Raw genomic sequence first — 21,492 nt, 5'->3', positions numbered from 1 at the left:
TTTCATCATATCCAATGTCAGTAAAATTACATTCGAAGGAGCACATTTACATCAAACATGACTCACTATTTTTAATTAGAAATGCTGGCAAAAAATGATTGGGAACATGTCTTCTGGTAACGTTCATTTCACAAAGTACATTTCAATTGCTGCCTTTTTCTTTCTTTCTTTTTTAGGTCACCCCAGTCAACTGCAAAGTCTCCTGTTGGAAATAGTCCTTTTGGTTTCCTACATATTCAGGACCAGAGAGAAAGGCAAGACAGCAATGCCTCATCCGCTAGCCTGGCTAGGACCATCTGCCATTCTGAATGGTCATCATTGGCAGCCTTTACACCTGGCTTCCTCGGACGCCCCCTTCAATTGGCATCAGAAGATCAGGCAACACATCAAGGAATCTTCCACTGGTCTGTCTACGGCCAATGGCTCTTTGTTGGTGGTTGAAGAAAGCAGTGCAGATCCGAGTTGGATGTGACTTTTATCAGCCACCTGTAGGGCCTTGGAGGTAGTGTGGACATGTATATAATACTGAAAAAGAGGATATGCTTCACACACCCAGAAAGGACACAGATTTCCATAAAATGTGCACACACTAATTTGTATGTATAGATGCAAATTCAGGAAGGGTGACACTCAGTTGGTTAGAACATGGTGCTTATAACACAAATGTTGCAGGTTTGATCCCCATATGGGACAGCTGCATATCCCTGCATTACGGGGGGTTGGACATAGGTGATCCTCAAGGTCCCTTCCAACTCTATGATATGTATTGTATTTCTATTTGAATTAAGTGTATACTCAATTCAAATAGAAATACAATACATATCACCATACTGGGGAAGACAATGATGACCTGTATGCCTGCTCAGTCTGCAATCTAGGCGTTGTTCACCATTCATGGGCAACTTTAAGGCCCCTCTTGCTGTCTCCCTTATCTTTAGGTAGACTTGGATGGGACAGACCTTCAAACAGAGGGGTCTCCTCCATAAACTTGGTCATAGTAAAGGTAAAGGTAGCCCTGACCGTTGGGTTCAGTTGCAGAAGACTCTGGGGTTGCGGCGCTCATCTCGCTCTATAGGCCGAAGGAGCCGGTGTTTGTCCGCGTACAGCTTCCGGGTCATGTGGCCAGCATGACTAAGCTGCTTCTGGCGAATCAGAGCAGTGCACGGAAACACCGTTTACCTTCCCGCCAGAGCGGTACCTATTTATTTACTTGCATTTTGACGTGCTTTTGAACTGCTAGGTTGGCAGGAGCAGGGACCGAACAACGGGAGCTCACCCCGTCACGGGGATTTGAACCACCGACCTTCTGATCGGCAAGCCCTAGGCTCAGTGGTTTACACCACAGTGGTTTACACAGTGGTTTACACCCGTGTCCCTAAAGTTGGTCGTATGGCCACCTTATTTTAAAGTCAAAAAGTGGGGTAAATATTCTAAAAATAAATAATGTATGCATGCATCCCTTTTGGGGCTTATGATCTTTCCAATTGTATGATTCCATGAATCTTAACTATTGTCACCTGGTAAATGCAGGCTTTCGTAGATGTAAAGGACAGGGCAAAATGACAAATGGATTGAACCAGGAAGATGAATGCTTTGGCTGCAATATATTTGATGTGGAGTGGCACGGTACACAGGCCTGCAAAGGGAGAAAGCAATATGCTACATTAGTCAAAGCAGGATATAATGAAGACTATCAGCCTACAGGCTGGCAAGTAAAGGACAGGTATTGAACATGATGAAGGGTAAAAGACAGCAGAATTGGGCTACGTCCTAGATGTGTGAGTTATGGGCATGGGAAATGTCAAAATAACCTTGAGTCTGTGAGAATGATTGCCGCAGAGGATGTCAATGGCATCAACAGATTTGTCAGAGGAAATTATGGAAATAAATTAAGATTGATGCAGGTATCAAATAAGCCATCAAGCCCCCGCTGTATTTAGTGTAAGAAATGACAGGAGCTAAATGAACGTTGTAGAAAGGTTTCTGAGGAGCTAGTGGCTCCAACAAATTCCAAGAAGCTCTGCAAAAATCGGGAAAAATATTACAGCAATTAAAATTGCACGAGTCAATTTTTTTCATTATAACCTTAGAATAAATGAGGCTTCTATTCCTAAATGTAGTGACAAAGAGCTATATATAGGCAAGGAGTATTAATTATACATCTCTTGGTTGGGGAGTAATAAATCTCAGTTGAGTTAATGTCATTAATTAACACAATTTGATAGGGGACGATATTGAGTTGTGCTGAAACCCTAGGAAAGGCCTTTAAATATTCTTTGCGATTCTGCGTTTGCCTCTTTCAGTGCTCGCTTTACCTTCAAATTGGGAAGCTTGCTGATTCATTTTAGTGTGGGGAAACTTTCAGAATCACAAGCAGCTGAGAGCATTTACCAGAGGAATAGAATATATTTAACATTCTGCTATTGCGTACTGTGTTCTATAATAATAGGGAGTGCCTCCCTGTTTGCTCCACTTACCAACTCCATGGAGAAAGAAAAGGAAGAGAAGTCCCTGGCGGGTCATGGTGGCACCTCTTCCTTCTCTTGAGGTGACCCATAGAGAAAAAGTCAATGAGTGACCATTAGTCATGATAGCCATTTGCAGGCCTCCAGTTGCTGGAGAAAAATAATAGGAGAGGATTATTGCCTCCATGCCTTGCTTTTGGGCTTCCAAGAGGCATGTGGTCAGATACCGTGGGAAACAGAATGTTGGACGTGGGACCCTTTGTCTGATCCGAGACAGCTCTTCCGGTGGTCTCACTTTCTAGGAAAACTAATTTAATGTAGATGAAGTATTTCCCAGCTGGCCCAGTTGTCATAGATAGTTCTGTTCAGTGGTGGCTGGTGCCCATTGGCATACCCTCCAACATTTCTCCGATGGAAATGGGGACATCCTATTCAATAATAATAATAATAATAATAATTTTATTATTTATATTCCATCTGGGCGGCTTCCAACTTATATAAAAACATAATAAAACATTTTTTATTTTATTTTTTTTAAAAACTTCATTTTGTAGGACTGCCTGTCTTCTGAAAGTTGTATAGTTACTTATCTCCTTGGCTTGGGGTTGCATAACACCATACCCTCCAACATTTCTCTTCCTAAGAGACTTCCTAAGGATAAGTGGGACATTCTGGAATCAAATCAGAAACCAGGACAGGATTTCCCCAGGAAAATAGGGACACGTGTTAGGATTTTTATCCACCCAAGCTTGCTCAGCAAATAGCACTATGTTGTTTATATCATGTGAGTGCCTGAGAGCATGAGACAGGAAGTCTCAGGACTGTTGGAGTATTGCTGGTGACTTCAGTTTCACTTCTGTGTGTTAGGCTGTTCTGTACTGATGCTGAGAGAGCAGTCATGCTGGTGTATTCTTTGTATATAGACTGTTAATAAAGTATATATATATATATATAAGTATATAAAGACTGTTAATAAAGGGATGCAGGTGGCACTGTGGGTTAAACCACAGAGCCTGGGACTTGCCGATCAGAAGTTCAAATCCCCGTGACGGGGTGAGCTTCCGTTGCTTGGTCCCTGCTCCTGCCAACCTAGCAGTTCGAAAGCACGTCAAAGTGCAAGTAGATATATAGGTACCGCTCCGGCGGGAAGGTAAACGGTGTTTCTGTGCACTGATCTGGTTCACCAGAAGCGGCTTAGTCATGCTGGCCACATGACCCGGAAGCTGTACGCCGGCTCCCTCGGCCAATAAAGCGAGATGAGCGCCACAACCCCAGAGTCGACCACAACTGGACCGAATTGTCAGGGGTCCCTTTACCTTTTAAAAGTAGTTTTAGAGATACTGATTAACTCTTCTTCTGCTATGAGATGCGAGGAGATGAGCGTGCTCCTCTCAGGAGGGAGGGATCTCTTATCACCGGTCTCTCTGGACTGAGGAAGATTTACAGCCAGAGGGTGGCCACCGGAAAGATGCCCCTGTGTCTTGGGGGGAAGGTGGTGGCCTTCCCGGGTGTTTTTCCAGCAACTTGGAGGGTGTGCATTGGGATTGGTAGGGCAGAATTCAGTGAGATCAACAGTAGGTAATGACAGAACCAATGGCAGGCACTTCCTGCACCCTTCACCCCTCTGAGTTACTATATGTAAGAAGGCTGGCAAGTAGGGCACTAGCTGAGGGGAGGCTGAGGTTGGTGGGTCAGTGAACCATCCGCCACTGGTTCCGTTCAGGAGGGTGCCTAAAGTGCAGCGATACGAATCCCCCTCCCTCCCTCTCCTCGGTTGTTCAGCACAACTTCCATTACTGATTCCGAGATACTGCTCCGAAGTTTGGAGAAAAGGCCACAGGGCGTTTAAAGATACTGACACTCTTCGGATTTTATGATCCAATCTATTATTATATAAAAAGATAGTTTGTTCAGCTTTGTCTCCAATACTTCGCTGTGTCCTGGAGCAGGATATAATTCAGTTGTGGGAAATGTCCTTATGATTCACTGACTGTTACTTTGCTCTGCACATATCTCGATAATTGCCATCTTCTGACCACACAGCTTTAGACAGAAAATATATCCTGTGCATTCATATTTCATCCACTGCAAGGGTTTCCCAGGCCTCGTTCCTCCCCCCCCCCTTGTGAAGAAAAAGAATACATGTCCTGATTAATTTTAATCTATCTGAAGCCTTTTGGTTAGTAATTCTAATATCAATCAGAGTGCAATTACCATCAGTTGAGAGTGCTAATATTGATCAAGCCATAACTTGTATCATCAAAAGTTTTCTTTATTTCAAACGGCAAGCATGAAAAGCCACTGCCTTATAGTCGATGTAAGCCATGTCGCTCCATTGTGGTTCGGAGATCAGCGCTTTGTGCTCTTTGAACACATTTTAGACCATTGACTGAAAAGCCAGTCTAGACAAATTCTCCTTCAGATCAACAATCACCACCAACATTGCAATTCCTATTATACCCAGCCAGATGGGAAGGGTATACATATTATTATTATTACAGTGGACGCTCGGGTTGCGAACATAATCTGTGCGGGATGCAGGTTGCAACCCACAGCGTTCGCAATCTGCAGCGGCGTGTCTGCACATGCACGGGTTGCAATTCAGTGCTTCTGTGCATGTGCAAAGTGTAAGTAACCCGTTCCGGTACTTCCGGGTTTCGGCAGGTAGGTAACCCAACAAAACACAACCTGAAGCGTCTGTAACCCGAGGTATAACTGTATTATTATTATTATTATTTAGAAAATTACCTCTCAATTCTCCACCCACCAATGCTAGGCATGGTTCTACACTAAATGCCAGTGTTTCCTAATTATAGCTCTGATCTGACTGGTATGGTCTTTGGCTGATTGACACCCGATGCCCTTTTAAAATGTCTTGCGGAAGCAGGGAATGTTGCGGTTGTTTTTGTTTTTCTTATGTATTTTCTTTTTTCTTATTTATTGTGTTGTTATGTTGTGAATCACCCTGAGATCTATGGGTATAGAGCAGTGTACAAATTTAATTAACAAACAAACAAACAAATATGAAAAGTAAAGGGGAGCCACCATTTTATTGTTTTTTTGTTTTCGTTTTGTATTTGCTGGTATTGTAATTATTTGTGTGTTTTAAACAGATTTTATATGTGTATATAGTTCTAATTCTATTGATGTTTAATTATTTTTTTAATGATGCTTTTTTCTATGTTTTTAATGATTCTTGTTTTTAATCTGTAAGCCGGCTTGTGTCATGTCAGAGAAAAAGGTAGAATATAAAATCATCATCATCAACAACAACAACTTGTGTGCGCTATATCAGGTTTAGATGGTTGATATTTTGTCAGTATACATCGTGTTTGTATTCTTTTGGTTTGGATATAAGTAAATATATATTGCTTGTTTTTCATTGTTACTTTTGTTGTTGTTGTTTAGTCGTTTAGTCGTGTCCGACTCTTCGTGACCCCATGGACCAGAGAACGCCAGGCACCTCTGTCCTCCACTGCCTCCCGCAGTTTGGTCAAACTCATGCTGGTAACCTCGAAAACACTATCCAACCATCTCGTCCTCTGTCGCCCCCTTCTCCTTGTGCCCTCCATCTTTCCCAACATCAGGGTCTTCTCCAGGGAGTCTTCTCTTCTCATGAGGTGGCCAAAGTACTGGAGCCTCAGCTTCACAATCTGTCCTTCCAGTGAGCACTCAGGGCTGATTTCCTTCAGAATGGAGAGGTTTGATCTTCTTGCAGTCCATGGGACTCTCAAGAGTCTCCTCCAGCACCATAATTCAAAAGCATCAGTTCTTTGGCGATCAGCCTTCTTTATGGTCCAGCTCTCACTTCCATACATCACTACTGGGAAAACCATAGCTTTAACTATACGAACTTTTGTTGGCAAGGTGATGTCTCTACTTCTCAAGATGCTGTCTAGGCCTGTCATTGCCCTTCTCCCAAGAAGCAGGCGTCTTTTAATTTTGTGACTGCTGTTACTAGATTCCATCAAAAAATTATATACCATCATGCCAAGAAGGGTTGCCTGCAAACGTATGCGGACTTTGGACAGAGAAAGGTTCCCCAGTGAAATTCATAGATTTTCTGGTGTGTGAATTTGAGTTCTCAGAATAAATTTGCTCCAACCTGCTTAAGGCACAATACTGTCTACTTAGATGGGAGAGACATGACATGTAAAGGTAACTGAGCAACACAGTCATGGTGTTCTTTAATGCTGACTCCTGCCCAAAGTAACACATTGCTCTGTTAGCTTCCTTCCACCTTGGCTCTTGCCCCAAACAGCTTTCAAGCCAAGGTCAGAGCAGTAGTTCAGCATCACATTCCCAGGGGCACCACGCCATAGAAGAGAGCCTAGTTATCTGAGCTTCATGATTAATGAGCATTGTAAAGGCTGACAGGAGGGGTGGTAGGAGGTTGGATGTGGCTTAATTAACTCTGACATTACCTATAGAAATGCATGCGGATAGAAGCAATGCTTGAAAATTACCACTTGGATTATGGGTTTGGATTGGGCCTGTGTGCTGTACTGGTTAGGATAACTGATCGCCAAGGCTGGGATGTGGGCAAAAGTTTGAGATGTCCTTAGAGACCAGAACCAAATGCTGGGCAACAAAGCTAGAGTAAATCAAAACCAAAGGACAAGGCACAGGAGGATGAATTGAGGAAAAAACCAGATTTTATGACTTAAAAACCAGGACAGAAGGAGCAAACTGTAAGGCAGGATTGTTATGTACTGAAGTTCTCACCCTGGGCCAGCAGGGGGATACTGTAGATAGTTCAGGTCCACATTGGCAAATAAGGGATCGAAAGTGACGTTCAGTGATTGGATAATTACAGAAAATTGTTACTGTTACGCTCTAGTGGAGCTCTATATAAGCAGGCTGGCTGAACCCTTCAGTTCAGTTCTGTTCTGGCCTGTGAATAAACAAGAGCTGTTTGAAGAATCGCTGTGTTGTCTGATATGTTCACCCACAACTTAACAAGGATCATGAAGCAAGCTGGAAATCAGGACCAAAGAACAAAGGCTACATCAGGGGTGAAGATTACCTCCAGTCCATGGGCCTAATTTGGACCATCAGGCAATTTTGGCCAAATCATGCCGGAATGCTGTATATGACATGTAAAAAAAGTACAACGGTGGCTGGGCTGGGCCAAAAAGAGGCTTCTGAAGCACTGTTGGTTGTCTGGTTGTCAGCACTTTACATGCAGTGCTTCTGAAGCCCCTTACATCAGTTGATTGGTGGTGTTTCAGAACCGATGGACTTCCGAAGCGCCGACGATCAGCTGACTAGCAGGACTTCAAAGCACTCTGCAAAGAACCTTGTGCTGTGCTTTGAAGTCCCACTCACCAGCTGATTGCCAGCACTCCACCTGATGGTGAAATCAAGTAATGGACTGGCAAGTGGTCAGATCCACTTCCCCACCCCTGGGCTATTCAGTAAAGGAAGACCTTGTTGTTCAAGCAAGACATAGCTGAAATAGGAAGCCCTCTTTTACTCTGTCCTGTCCAAGTGGATCCAAAGATCAGCATGGGTGGGTGGTGTCTGGCTGGGCATTGCAGATACTCCGGCCAATAGTCCCAAAATGATTTGGATATAAAAAAAAGAGGGCAACAGAAGAAGTGTAGAACCATCAAAACTATGAAGAGTGTGGAGCCATTAAGTGTAGAGTCAGACCAATTAACCATGTCACAATGAGTCTCCATGCCTACTGCCAGAAGATCCTGCAGGTGGGTGGCACTTTCCATGCTACAACCTCCACAAGGAGCAATTGCCGCATTAGGCAGCCAAATAGTGGCTGCCAACTTTAGAATATGTGCTGCAAGGGTTAGATTGCTTGTGACCTGATTGTTTCTGGATCCTCTCCCATCTACCTTTCTGTGATTTCTGCCATCTGCCATTACAATATAAGAAAATCACTTTTTCTTGCATTAAGTTCAAGACTGGTTATATCATCCGTTACTTCTCCTAAACCACTGGAGAATGCCCTGCAAGACTCAGCTGTCAGAGGGAATCGGGCCCTAAAATGATAATCAGTTAATTACTGCCAAAATGAAACCGTTCCTATTCCCTTTGGGTGCTTTTTGATCGATTCACCAGTCACTTTTCAAAACATATGCAAAAAAAGAGAGAAAAGCGCCAGGAGAAAATAGAAACAATTCCCTTATGCCTTCTGATAAACTTGCCTCTGCCACCCGCAAAATCCATGCCAAATTCGCTTGGAAGGCTAAGGGGAAATGGGAAAAAGCTGCTGATTTTTGTTTGTGTGCACAGCTACTGCAGTTGCTTAATTAAGTCAGGCGGTGGAGGGCAAAGTTCAACTTTGTTCTTTGCTCTTTTCCTATTCCAGACTTTTTCTGGGATACGTTGCGTTTTTATTTAGGATGCCGTTGGGAAAAGCTGTTGCACAGCCATAACGATACCCAGTGTAATGAAAGGCAGAGTGACCCTTCTTTGTTATAGCCATGAAGATTTTGAAAACCATTCTGGCAATATTAAATTATTGCATTTGTAGCCAGCGTATCTTCTGTGAGGGAACTCAAGGTGGTCGGCAGGCAGCCTTCCACCCAGGCACTGAAGAGACCCAGACCTCCTTGATCACAGCAAGGTTGACACATCATGCGCCTTCAGATGATGTCCTGGGAATAAGCAATCTTCACCTTGAAGTTCTTGAGCACATGATGTTGAAGGTCAGAATATATCAAGCTGTGGCACTTGTTTATGTGCAGAGCAGGACTGTAACCCAAGCCCTCTTTCCCTGCCAGTGGGGCTGCACAAAGTGATGTGCCTGTTAGGAGCTCGTCCTACACTCAAATAGGACCCTGGTAGAGACACATGCCCAATTGACATGTTCCCTCCCTCCTGGTCGATCGTTCGGGAGCTTCAAAACCTTTCTTCTGCCCGAACATCACAGCGACTGATGCCAACAGACATCGGCACACTTAGGGATCTGCAGAGTCTTCGCAGCTTGTGTGACAGACCTCAACAACTCAGCATTTTGGCTAATCTACTTTATTTACATATAAACACACGGAGCACTGTAACATGGCTCCCTTTCTCTCTAGCATCAGACAGCAAAGAGAAAGGACAATAGTGCCACTTCACAGAACACAGTAACACAAACATCCTGTCTCCGTCACTTCCCACACTTTGTGGAGTGAAAACATACACTGTCATGTGATAGACAAAAATCCCATGACTGCAATCACGGAGCAGGAATTCTAACAGTGCCCACTGCCACATGTACAGCCCTGCCACATCCAGCCGCCTGGAGCTGGTGCAGCAATTGGGCCCAGATCAAGCCCCATGCCATAACATGACAGTAGTGAAAGTGCTGTGGAATCCGATAGATTCCAGGCTAGCTCAGCCAATCCCTGCCCTCAGAATGCCCCATTTCAGAGTCTTCCACTGGCTGCTGTGGAGATCCCTCAACATGCATATGCCAGCTTAGCCATGGGAGAGCTGGGTGGAGGGAAGGTTCTGCTTAATGCAACACACCCACCCAGCCTGGTTTAGGAGGTTTCGATTGCTCCTGTTACCTATTTAGTAGATGAAGTTGATTAGTGGTACATAGAAGACCAGACCCTCCAAGTGTCCCTATTTTCCAGGGACAGTCCCGGATTTACAGAAGCTGTCCCAGTTTCTGATTTGATCCCAGAATATCCTGCTTTTCTTAGAACAGCCCTATTTTCATCGGAGAAATGTTGGAGGGTATGAAGTTATACAACCCCTGAGCCAAAGAGAGTAGTATACAAACTTTAGAAGACATCTGAAGGTAGCCCGGTATAGGGAAGGTTTTTAATGTTTAATATTTTGTTATGTTTTTATCTTTGTTGAAAGCTGCCCAGAGTGGCTGGGGCAACCCAGACAGATGGGCAGGGTAATAATAATAATAATAATAATAATAATAATAATAATAATAGAATAGGATGTCCCTATTTTCAAGGGAGAATTGTTGGAAGCTATGGAGGACTGCTTCAATGGCTGGATGAGAGATGGGAAGGCCTGGAAAAAAGCCGGAAAAATGGGGTCCCCCCTCATGGCTTCAAAATTTCCGGAATTTTTACATCTCTAGGCATATGTGAAGTGGTTCTCAAGCACTAGAATGATTTTTGCTTTGTGTTTTGGTACTCGAAGTTCCTTTCCATATAACCTTCATAAAATAAAAGTTTTGGTCACGTTCATTTTTTCAGCTGTGCTCAGGGTGGACAGAAACGGTATTTCTACGTCCTATATCAAATTTCACCCTCAAGATAAGCATAATGGCTGGGCTACAGTACAAATGCCAATTCATTAACCACAGTGCTGATAAGGGCTGCAAGCTTTGCTGCTATTGACTAGCTTTCCAAGTTCTCTCATTTGTGGAATATCTTGAGATGGCAAAGACGTTCGGTAGAGATCTAAGGATCATTGCAGTAACAGAGCTCTTCATTAAGAGAATGTGTCACAAGAGTTCCCTTTCTGTGTGAGCGGAATAAAAAACGGGTTATCCCTTTGTTACCAGACAGAAAATAATGGTTTGGCATTTGCTTTAGATGTCCCCAGCAAGCTTCTATCTACCATATCTATCTGTCCATCTATCTATCTATCTATCTATCTATCTATCTATCTATCATCTATCTATCTATCATCTATCATCTATCTATCTATTTATTTATATCTATCTATCTATCATCTATCTATCACCTATCTCTTCATAAACAGATATAAAACACCTGCAGGAATGGCTTTTGATGGTTTTTAGGTGGATTTCACTTTCTCATTTGAAGTCTAGGAAGCTACTCTTGCTTTCTTAATTTTAAAGCAGTGTGTTTTGAAATGAACATATATTGATTGTTCCATTTTCTAATTCTTATTTCTTGAGGTCTCTGGAATTTCCAGGGGCCTCTCGGCTTCCCTTTGCGAGTGCCAGTTCTCCCATTGAGATGGGATGCTGGTTTCATTGATCCTCTCATTTTTCATAACAAGCCACTATTAAACACATACTGGGAGGCTGCCCTTAGCTGTTTGTAGCTGAGAAATGGAACAGGACAAATACAGTGGTACCTCAGGTTAAGTACTTAATTCGTTCCAGAGGTCCATACTTAACCTGAAACTGTTCTTAACCTGAAGCACCACTTTAGCTAATGGGGCCTCCTGCTGCTGCCGCACCGCCGGAGCACGATTTCTGTTCTCATCCTGAAGCAAAGTTCTTAACCTGAAGCACTATTTCTGGCTTAGCGGAGTCTGTAACCTGAAGCATATGTAACCTGAAGCGTATGTAACCCGAGGTACCACTGTACTAGGAATTTGCTTTTATCATGGAACTAATGAAAACAATGAACACGAAGATGGGAGAGGAGGGGCCTTGTAGCAGAGGGACCACAGCGGACCCAATCCAGCACCCAGGTCACCTGCACACTATGAGAGATGCATTGCATTACTACTGATAGACTTTGGGGGGGGAACTGTCCTCGGATGTACGGTTATTACCAGGTATGTTGAATTCTGCTCCATCACTCTCGTCTGTATGATATCCTGTGGTCAGCAGTCAAAATGAAGCAGGTATCTGAAGTTAGTGAAACTCAGGAACTGATATGATCATAGCATTAAATGGCTGTAGGCTGGATAGCAGAAGCAAAGGATGTAGGCTTTGATCTTCTGGAACACTCGGGGGTTGCCTTCTTCCCCTTTTCCAATGTGATGAAAGCTCAACTTCTGCTAAGAGATCCAGTCCAATTTACTGAGTGCTAAGATGATAAATGGCTTCACTGAAAACCAGTTTGACTAGGTGAGTTTTGAAACTGTTTTTTCATGGTTTTAAAAAAGTTGATAAAATCTTATTATCTTTCAGAAGTAACGGAGGAAGAAGAAAATCTCCCAAAGTGAAAATTGTGATGCACAGTTCCTCTAAAGAAAAATAAAATATAAGAGCCTTACGTGTTCATCAAGTGTTAGTCAAACTCATCCATTTATTAACATTTATCAGTTTCTGAACACTCTAAAAATAACAAAGCGAAATGATTTATGATATGTATACTGCTCGGCCATTACCTTGATCCAGAGACAGTTATGCATGAACAGATCTAACAAATTTTTCCGCATGGGGTGAGATCACTGGGAGAGGAACGGGTGTGCGGAGGGAGTGGACCGCCTCCGGCACCACTATTCAGGTAGGAGGACATGCCCTGCACACCCCACGCACGCCAGGCGCCATACCCCCACAGGCAGCGCGCCACGGCCCCAGAACATGCACCACGCCACGGGATGCACACCACGCCCCCCGGAATGTGCACCACGCCCACGGGGGGCACCAGCCACACCCCCGCCTGCTCTCCATCCCTGGTAGTGGAGCATGCAGCTTCGCCACTGGGTGAGATCCTGCATTCTCACATAACCTGGTCATGATGCACAACCATATGTGTTAAGGCTTCTCCACATGACAACATGTTTAGTTAGCACTCATCCTGAGTTACTTGTGCAAAGCTTAAATGCTAGTTGCCCAGTCTTTAGTGAGCTTTCGTTCTGATTTGTTTGCTGGCAGTTATAAGGCAATGAGCACTCATCCAGATTTGCTAGTGGGGTGTTTAAACGTCTTCCCATGAATCATTTCTCCATCCCATGCTTTTGGGTGCTTTTCTCTGTCAGTTTCTTAACCACACAAAGTCCATTTTGTTTTTGTTCTTAAAGCAGATGTGCTATGTTAGGACAACTGAGACTACGTTCACAAGGCAGTTTATTCTCTTTTCACAGCTTTCCTCTAAGGCTGGATCTAGACACGTAAAAAGTGTTTCAGGAACACACACTGTAAACTTCATTATGGGAAATCATGTTGGCAAAAGACAGGACTCCACAGCGCCATCTGTTGCCGCAGTGTTATAACACATATAAAACACATTTTCTTTGCTAATGTAGCCAAGTCCTAACTGTTCTGCATTATATTTGAGCTTTTGCACAGCTTAAAAGACACTTATGGAACTATAGTGGAATATAGTGCAAGCTGTGTGCTCATTTTCATGTTTTTTGCTTCCAGGGCAGGGTGGGTGGTTAAAGGTAAAGGTAAAGGGACTCCTGACCATTAGGTTCAGTCGTGGCCGACTCTGGGGTTGTGGCGCTCATCTCGCTTTATTGGCCGAGGGAGCCGGCGTACAGCTTCCGGGTCATGTGGCCAGCATGACTAAGCCGCTTCTGGTGAACCAGAGCAGCACACAGAAACATCGTTTACCTTCCTGCCGGAGCGGTACCTATTTATCTTTGCAAATAATATGAAAATGAGACCAGGGGTGTAGCATGGGAGGGAACAGGAGCAGTTGCCCCAGACGGAAAATTGGTAGGGGGTGCAAAATTTCAACACCCAGTGCTGCCTCAATACAGCTGTGCCCTTCCGTCACTGGGCTCCATTAAAAATCGATTCTCCATGCGAACCAGGAAGCGACCTCTCCAGACAATGGAACGACTCTTCCTTTCTTATCTCTGCAGCTGCAATCTTCTGGGTGATGTGGACACCATTATGCAGTTGACTGTGCATGTGTACTCCATCCTTTTCTCTGCCTCCCAACCCCTCCATGCAGACCTGGGTGCTGGCAACCCCTGGTATGCCACTGAATGAGAGCTGAACTTGTGCTATATTCCACTATTGTTCCAGAAGCGAATCAAATATAATGTAAGAGGTAACCTCATGAAAATGGAATAAACTGTCAAGTGAATGCAGCCAGTGTGTTTTAACCCACTTCAACCGTACAAACCAAAAGTTCTGGTGTGTGTCTGAGTCCCTCCTGAGAACTAGTGACAGTCTTAACATCAGAGAAGGGCCTTTGTAAAGTGCCCTGGTCTTTTGTTGGCATTGACACACCTCCTTTTCCATTTAAGAGCGGCGATGAAGCTGGGACAGCGCCAACAAATGGAGGAAAAGCATTTGCACAACATTGCCCAAATGGTTGGGAGTGTTCCTTTCCTCCAAGGGTGGCTGTGCATTTGATTTTACATGGGGAAGTCCTCTATTTGCAGCTGTCCTTTCTTTGTTTCTTGTTCTTAAATTCCATCCTTCTACATGCTGGAACCCAGAGCAGCTAACAGCAGTAGCCACAAAGCACAAGACCAGGATCACAAGACTTTAATTCAAGTTATCCACAGATCAGAAGCAACCTTTAAAAGCACAATTCAGCAGGCAATAAGCTCTCTTGTTTAAAATGTGCAGCAAAGTTCCAAGAGCCTGGTATTTGAAAGGCTGCCCAGCTGAGGCACTGAGGCTTAAAGATAAAGAGCCACATGGAGAGAAAGCAGAGACCTTGCACTACACTGTGCACACCTGGGAAACAAACAGAGAGGGCATCCAGGTCTCTGGGTCATAGCGAGAGACACACTGTGTTTCTATTTAAAATTATAGAAATTATTTTTTTATTTGCTCACACACATATAAATCAGCATGGGCAGATTTTATTTTTAATTTTTTAAAATAAATTTATTTATTTGGTTTTTCAAATTAAAGTTTTACAATCACATATCCAATATACATCATAAAAACAAGACGCCAAAAAATCTCCTGGACTTCCCTCCTCCCCTTTGTGGGTCCTACCCTTAGTCATTTCCTCCTGCATCTTTTATAATAATCCAAATCTTTTACAACTCAATTATATCCAAAATTCACCATTAAACTGAAAGTGTTATTCCAATCCTACTAACAGTTTTAACTATTTGCAATGATTTTTAAGATCAATTATAAATTTCCCCCATTTCTTATTAAGAGTTTGAAGAAGAAGAGTTTGGATTTGATATCCCGCCTTTCACTCCCCTTCAGGAGTCTCAAAGCGGCTAACAATCTCCTTTCCCTTCCTCCCCCACAACAAACACTCTGTGAGGTGAGTGAGGCTGAGAGACTTCAAAGAAGTGTGACTGGCCCAAGGTCACCCAGCAGCTGCAGGTGGAGGAGCGGAGACGCGAACCCGGTTCCCCAGATTACGAGACTACCGCTCTTAACCACTACACCACACTGGAGATTTTGGTCTCCCTGATTTCTGATTCTTCTGGTCATTTTTGCCATTTTGGCGTAATCCATCAACTTAATCTGCCATTCTTCTCTGGTTGGGACTTCATCTTCTTTCCATCTCTGGGCCAATGACATCCACGCAGCTGTGGTCACATACATAAATGATCTTTTCTGCTCCATTGGGATTTTGGCACAGCATGTGCCGATTTTAAGCAAACCTGCGCCTTCTTTAATCCTCTCTCTTTCTTGTGAGGGTGACCATTCTTTCAGCATGAGATCTACTCCTAAAATAGATGCACCTCATGTAAGAGGACAGGGACGTGGGTGGCACTGTGGGTTAAACCACAGAGCCTACAACTTGCCGATCAGAAGGTTGGTGGTTTGAATCCCCGTGACGGGGTGAGCTCCCATTGCTTGGTTCCTGCTCCTGCCAACCTAGCAGTTCAAAAGCACGTCAAAGTACAAGTAGATAAATAGGTACTGCTCTGGCGGGAAGGTAAACAGCGTTTCCGTGGGCTGCTCTGGTTCTCCAGAAGTGGCTTAGTCATGCTGGCCACATGACCCGGAAGCTGTATGCCAGCTCCCTCAGCCAGTAAAGAGAGATGAGCGCCGCAACCCCAGAGTCATCCGTATCTGGACCTAACGGTCAGAGGTCCCTTTACCTTTATGTAAGAGAACAGAATCGAGGCTTTGCTTCAAATTAAATTTGGCCTAGAATCCATTTCCTCCCCCCCCAAAAGCTATAAAAAGAGCCCCACAGTATCAAGACAGGGGGCCATTATCCTGTTCGCACAGTGGCCAGCCGGATGTCTCTGAGAAGCACCGATGCAGGACCAGAGCTCAACAGCACTCTCTCCTTCCTGTGGTTTTCAGCAACTGGCGTTCAAAAGCATATTACCTCTGCCAGTGGAAGTAAGACATAGCCATCAGGGTTAGCAGCCACTGATAGCCTCCAGATACCCTCTCCATTCAGCAGTTATGGGAGGGAGATGCAGGATTGCTTTTACAAACTATGCTGGCACCCCCAGCACCAATGTACCACAGGGCTATATGTTGGAAAATAAGCCTCCTAGGGAGAGGTTGGCAACTCTCCCAGGCTCCCGGGCTTGTTTACCGGTGACCTCCCTGGCTGCAATCCCCGCAAGTCCAGGGTAGATCTCGATAGGCGACATTTCCCAGTGTGGAAAATGCACACCCCCTCCCTCCTTGCATACCGGCAAGAGAAAAGAGATAGTCAGAAAGTCCTTTACATCTTGTTTATTTCTGACTTTGCAGCACTACAGAAAACATGTCCGAACAGTTCAGTGTTCAGCAAGCAAGAGACAAAGACTTCCTTCACATACGCAACAGGAAGGTCTCATATTACACACTGCACAAAGACTTTTGAAGCCTGTGAACTTCCGGGAAGATTCTTTCCCACAGCTAGTCACATCATGTGATGTAAACAAGCTACCAGTTTGCAGCTGCGTTGCTCTCATATCGTAACACTATATACCTCGGCAGCCCTGTGTTTGGCAGCCATGTGAAAGTGATCCTGTATGTTTAACAACAGGCTCCTCCTTCAAAGTAGGAGCCTTGGCCAGTCAGGCACAGGAGACTGAACACAGAAGTGGGGCTTGTTCAAAGAGGGATGGCATCCATTAATGTACCTAACTAAGGCAGGGAGGGGAGCTCTTAATGCACCACCCAAGTTTTAACTGGCATTAGCTGTAGCCAATAGGGAACCGTGGTACGTAGGAAGAGGTTCAGTATGGCACAGTGGTCAGAATTGGGTATGAGGAGATTGGGATTAAAATCCCCACGCAGCCGCGAGACCCTTAAATGCCTCAATTTCCTGGCATTTTGGAGATTTGAGTACACATGGTAACTGCTTAACACCACAGATTAAATCGACTTTCCCCCCTCCTAATTGGATCAGACAGGTGAACATTTCGAGAAAGCCTGGCTGTATATTTGTTTTATTAATCATTCTAGTTTAGAATGAGGTATCTTCAGAGGTATCTGAAGAAGTGTGCATGCACACGAAAGCTCATACCAAGAACAAACTTAGTTGGTCTCTAAAGTGCTTCTGGACATTACACACACACACACACACACATTTCTACTGCGTCAGACCAACACGGCTACCTACCTCATTCTAGTTTACTTCAAGAGGAAGGGAATATGTTTGGTTCTAGAAAAATAGTGAGTGTGTCACATTGATTTCCATACTACATCGTGGTTTCACCGAGCAACTTGCCTTTGTACTTAAATGACAAAAATGGTTTATTCTCTTCTTGGAGAGAGAGAATAAATGGAGACACTGTTTTTCCTGGGTGACAAAAGCCCAGAAAACAAGGTGTCAAAGGTACAAAAAAGCGTATAGTTAGATGCTTTTCTTATTTGAAGTGTTGCTAAGTCTAGGATTGGAATAGATCTTTGTTTACAGTTTCATACATCTCTTTGTCTTCCACTCAGATCAAAGGTTGTATTTTTTTATCAGAGAGAGGGGAAAGGTGTCCTTGGTTTTTGATTTATTCTCTGTATGCTACAATCTGTATTTGGCCTTAAATTAAAACTTCACAACTCCCTGTTGTTTTCAAACCCCACCCGAAAGAACTTGGCACTATAAATGGAGCTGAAATTTCACTAGACTGTGTTCTTTCCCAAAATTATGTAGGTTGGAAAGATGGTTTGAAAATTCCCTCTTATTGATTCTGTTCCTGATTCTGTTCTGAATGTCCTTCCTTAGACAATGTACAAGGAGGGCCTCTCAGAGAGGTCAAACTGTGAGTCCTTTGGAAAACATGGCTATGACAGAGCTGCGTCAGGAGTCGGCAAACACTGCCAGCTCTAAAATGTGAGAGTGTTACTTTTTGTGGCCTTCCACAGAGGTGTGGTATTCCTCCTCCCAACAGAGGAGCAGAAGCCGTGACCTTCCAGATGTTACCGGACTGCAAATCCCATCATCCCTAACCAACACATGAAGAGCCACAGGTTCCCCATCCTTGCAATACGGCCATTAGAGACTTGCTCTGATTTCTGACATTGTCTGATACTAGGCTGTCCATTTGCATGGCGCCACCCTTCTTATGGATCTCTCCTCCCAAGGATGTTTGATGGGCCCCCTTCTGTCCCCCTTTTAAAGAAAACTGGTAAACATCATTTTATTCCACCCTCCTCTGGGGCATCCTTAGTTTTTCTTACTGTATCAAGAATATACAAATTCGGTTTGGTTATTTCATGGGCTTTGTTATTGGTTTTTAGCATTGCCGTGTTCACCTCCCCCTGCCTTGCTTCCCTTGATTAATGTTATTACTTTTTAATGGGTTTTATTATTGCTCTATGGCATGTTGTTGGCCACCCTAAGGGATCCCTTGGAGCCATATGGAGTGCCATAAATGTCAACAAGCAAGCAAGCCAGCCAATTAATGCTGAAATGGAATGCTCTCTTTCAGCTAATACCAACTCAAGTCCCTGATGTGGGGAGGGAAGTTGCTTATGGAGGAACTGTTTGCATGTTGCAAATAGACACTGGGAATTTCAAGGTGTGTGTGTGTGGGGGGGGCATCCTAGTGCATCTTTATGTGCTTTGTGTACAGAGGTGCATTACACATCTCACCCAGACAGCGGAGGGTCGTTCCATTTGCAGGGCAGCTTTTGCATTGCTGCACAAGTGTCTCCAAGTACAGAGATATTTTTCCCTGGAGGTAATAATGACAACCATTCAGATATATGAGAGAAAGTGAAGAGATGCATGCAGCGGCGCCAATGATTTGGAGACCACATTGGTTATAGAATGGTTTGTGCTGGCTTTCATATAGTATATGTGGGGCTACCTTTGAAGGTGGCCCGGAAACTGCAACTAATCCAGAATGCGGCAGCTAGACTGGTGACTGGGAGTGGCTGCTGAGACCATATAGCACTGGTCCTGAAAGACCTACATTGGCTCTCAGTACGTTTCCAAGCACAATTCAAAGTGTTGGTGCAGAACTTTAAAGCCCTAAATGGCCTCAGCCCAGTATACCTGAAGGAGTGTCTCCACCCCCATCATTCAGCCAGGAGGTGAGGTCCAGTGCAGAGGGCCTTCTTGGTAGCGGCGTCTGCCCTGTGGAATGCCCTCCCACCAGATTTCAAGGAAATAAACAACTACCTGATTTTTAGAAGACATCTAAAGGAAGCCATGTTTAGGGAAGTTTTTAATGTTTTGTGTTTTTAATATTCTGTTGGGAGCTGTCCAGAATGGCTGGGGAAACCCATTCAGATGGGCAGGATATAAATAATATATAATAATTATTATTATCATTTATTAATTATACACTTTGCATCTAGAAGACACCAAACATTAATCTCTAATTAGAATGGGTATAGATGGGTGTTAGAGGGATCTTTGCTGAGACCCTGGCTGTTGGCTAAGGCCTTTGGTACTGAGTTAAACTAAATATCAATCTAATATGATTCAAAGCTTTGCTTTACTGTTTTAATTGTGAGCGAGAAATCCAGCTATAGTGTTCAACAAGCACCTGACCTTTATAGCTTTGGATTGATTTAATGCCAGATGATCTGATACTGTACAAATATTAATTTACATCATCTGCACTTTGTGTTCGCTATGATTGCCTAATTTTGGAGAAAAATGAGTTTCGGTCATGCATAGGAAAGAACCGAATTACTAATCTAAATGCTTTGAATAGTCTGAATGAAAAGATGTTTAAAGGGTATGTTGTTGCTGCTGTTAATAAAAATAAATGGCCCTAATACAGAGATGTTCATTCACTGCCATGAGTTCCGGATTGTGTTACATGGGAACATCACCTAACCTCTCTCCCAGTCTGCTCCATTTGGTGTGTGTTTAGGAAATGCATGGATTCGAATTCCCTCTGAAGAGAAAAGAGAAAGCACTGTAGGCTGCACTCCTATGTATATGCAAATCTGAACTACTTCTGAGTTAACTTAAATAGGATTTTGTGAAGAGAGTAGCAATTGCCCACTTGGACCTTGCATTTTTCAGGTGCAGGTCCAAAGCAGGGATTTGCACAGAGAAAGTCAAACCTGTTTCTGCCCAACTTGCCCTTATAAGATCAGGATTTTTGCCCAGCAACATGATAAAAATTGGAATTAGTGCCCAGATGACTGGAAGGAACCTGTATCTGTGGGGAATTGTTATTTAAACGACATCTATTTTTTCAGTAAGGAAGCTACAACTGCATCAACAAAAACCTGAACTTGTATCTATATGGATCTTTATTTTGAAAAGAAATTGCAGGTGTGAGGGAGTGTGAGAAGAGGATCAAATCTATTGGGAAAGTGCAACTCTGCATTCGAAGTAGGCTGCAGTTTCTTGGTAGAGAAAGGGAAGTTTGCATATGCTCTCCTCTTCAATGACCCTATAATAAATGAATGATATATAAGATGGCAATCCTATACGTACTGAACACAATGGGACACTTCTGAGTAGACATGCTTAGGACTGCACTGTAAGGCTATTGGGTGGGTGGGTGCATGGAGAACCTCTGTCTCTGGTGCCAAATATTTGGCCCTTGGGACTCTACTTGGCCCCCAACCGCATCATTTGTTGACCCTGACCCTCATCCTCCTCAGATGCTTCAAGACATGAGTCTTCAATGCATTAAGTGTAATCACCAAATTTAGGGTTCTTTCCCTAAAGTTCCCCGAACAATGGAACTTACCTTCAGTTCATGAGGCCAGTCTCATTAGACCTCTGAGAGGAGCATCTGCAAGTTTTGCAATTCTCTATGCCTTCACTGCAGGGCATGCAGGGAATACTAAGCAGGGGGAAAGTCTAAACTTAGAAAGTGACTGGTTTCCTCTCCATGGAGATATGGATCACACATCTAAGTAGGAGGAAGAATGCCATGTTAGGAGATTTAAGCACCGGCTCCTAGAAAGGCTGCTACTGCACTCTGCTGGTCTGTTTCATGTCAGCCAGTAACTCCACAGAACAACACTGCCATAGGGACTTTGCTTTTTAATCACAATGAAAGGGCAGTAAATATGGGACCTCTACACAAAGTTGTCCAAAAATCATCCACACAGTGTGCATATGGTTTACCTCAGCATGTTAAACCATGTTAAACCAGGAGC

At 43.8% G+C, this 21,492-nt stretch overlaps 2 long non-coding RNA genes across 2 annotated transcripts; one reads left to right on the top strand and one right to left on the bottom strand.

The window, feature by feature from the left end:
• Positions 1 to 312: 312 nt before the first annotated feature.
• Positions 313 to 21,159, bottom strand: LOC128410077 (uncharacterized). The gene is made up of 3 exons (XR_008329379.1): positions 21,078 to 21,159; positions 1,518 to 1,636; positions 313 to 525 (listed from the first exon to the last, which is right to left on the bottom strand). It is a non-coding gene; the product is annotated as an uncharacterized LOC128410077 (long non-coding RNA).
• On the top strand, positions 11,136 to 13,332 carry LOC128410078 (uncharacterized). The gene is made up of 2 exons (XR_008329380.1): positions 11,136 to 12,595; positions 13,176 to 13,332. It is a non-coding gene; the product is annotated as an uncharacterized LOC128410078 (long non-coding RNA).
• Positions 21,160 to 21,492: the final 333 nt, after the last annotated feature.

The sequence above is a fragment of the Podarcis raffonei genome, chromosome 3, assembly GCF_027172205.1.
Source record: "Podarcis raffonei isolate rPodRaf1 chromosome 3, rPodRaf1.pri, whole genome shotgun sequence".
NCBI lineage: Eukaryota > Metazoa > Chordata > Lepidosauria > Squamata > Lacertidae > Podarcis > Podarcis raffonei.
Note: the sequence above shows the minus strand (reverse complement) of the source record. Positions and strands in the feature narration are given on the sequence as shown.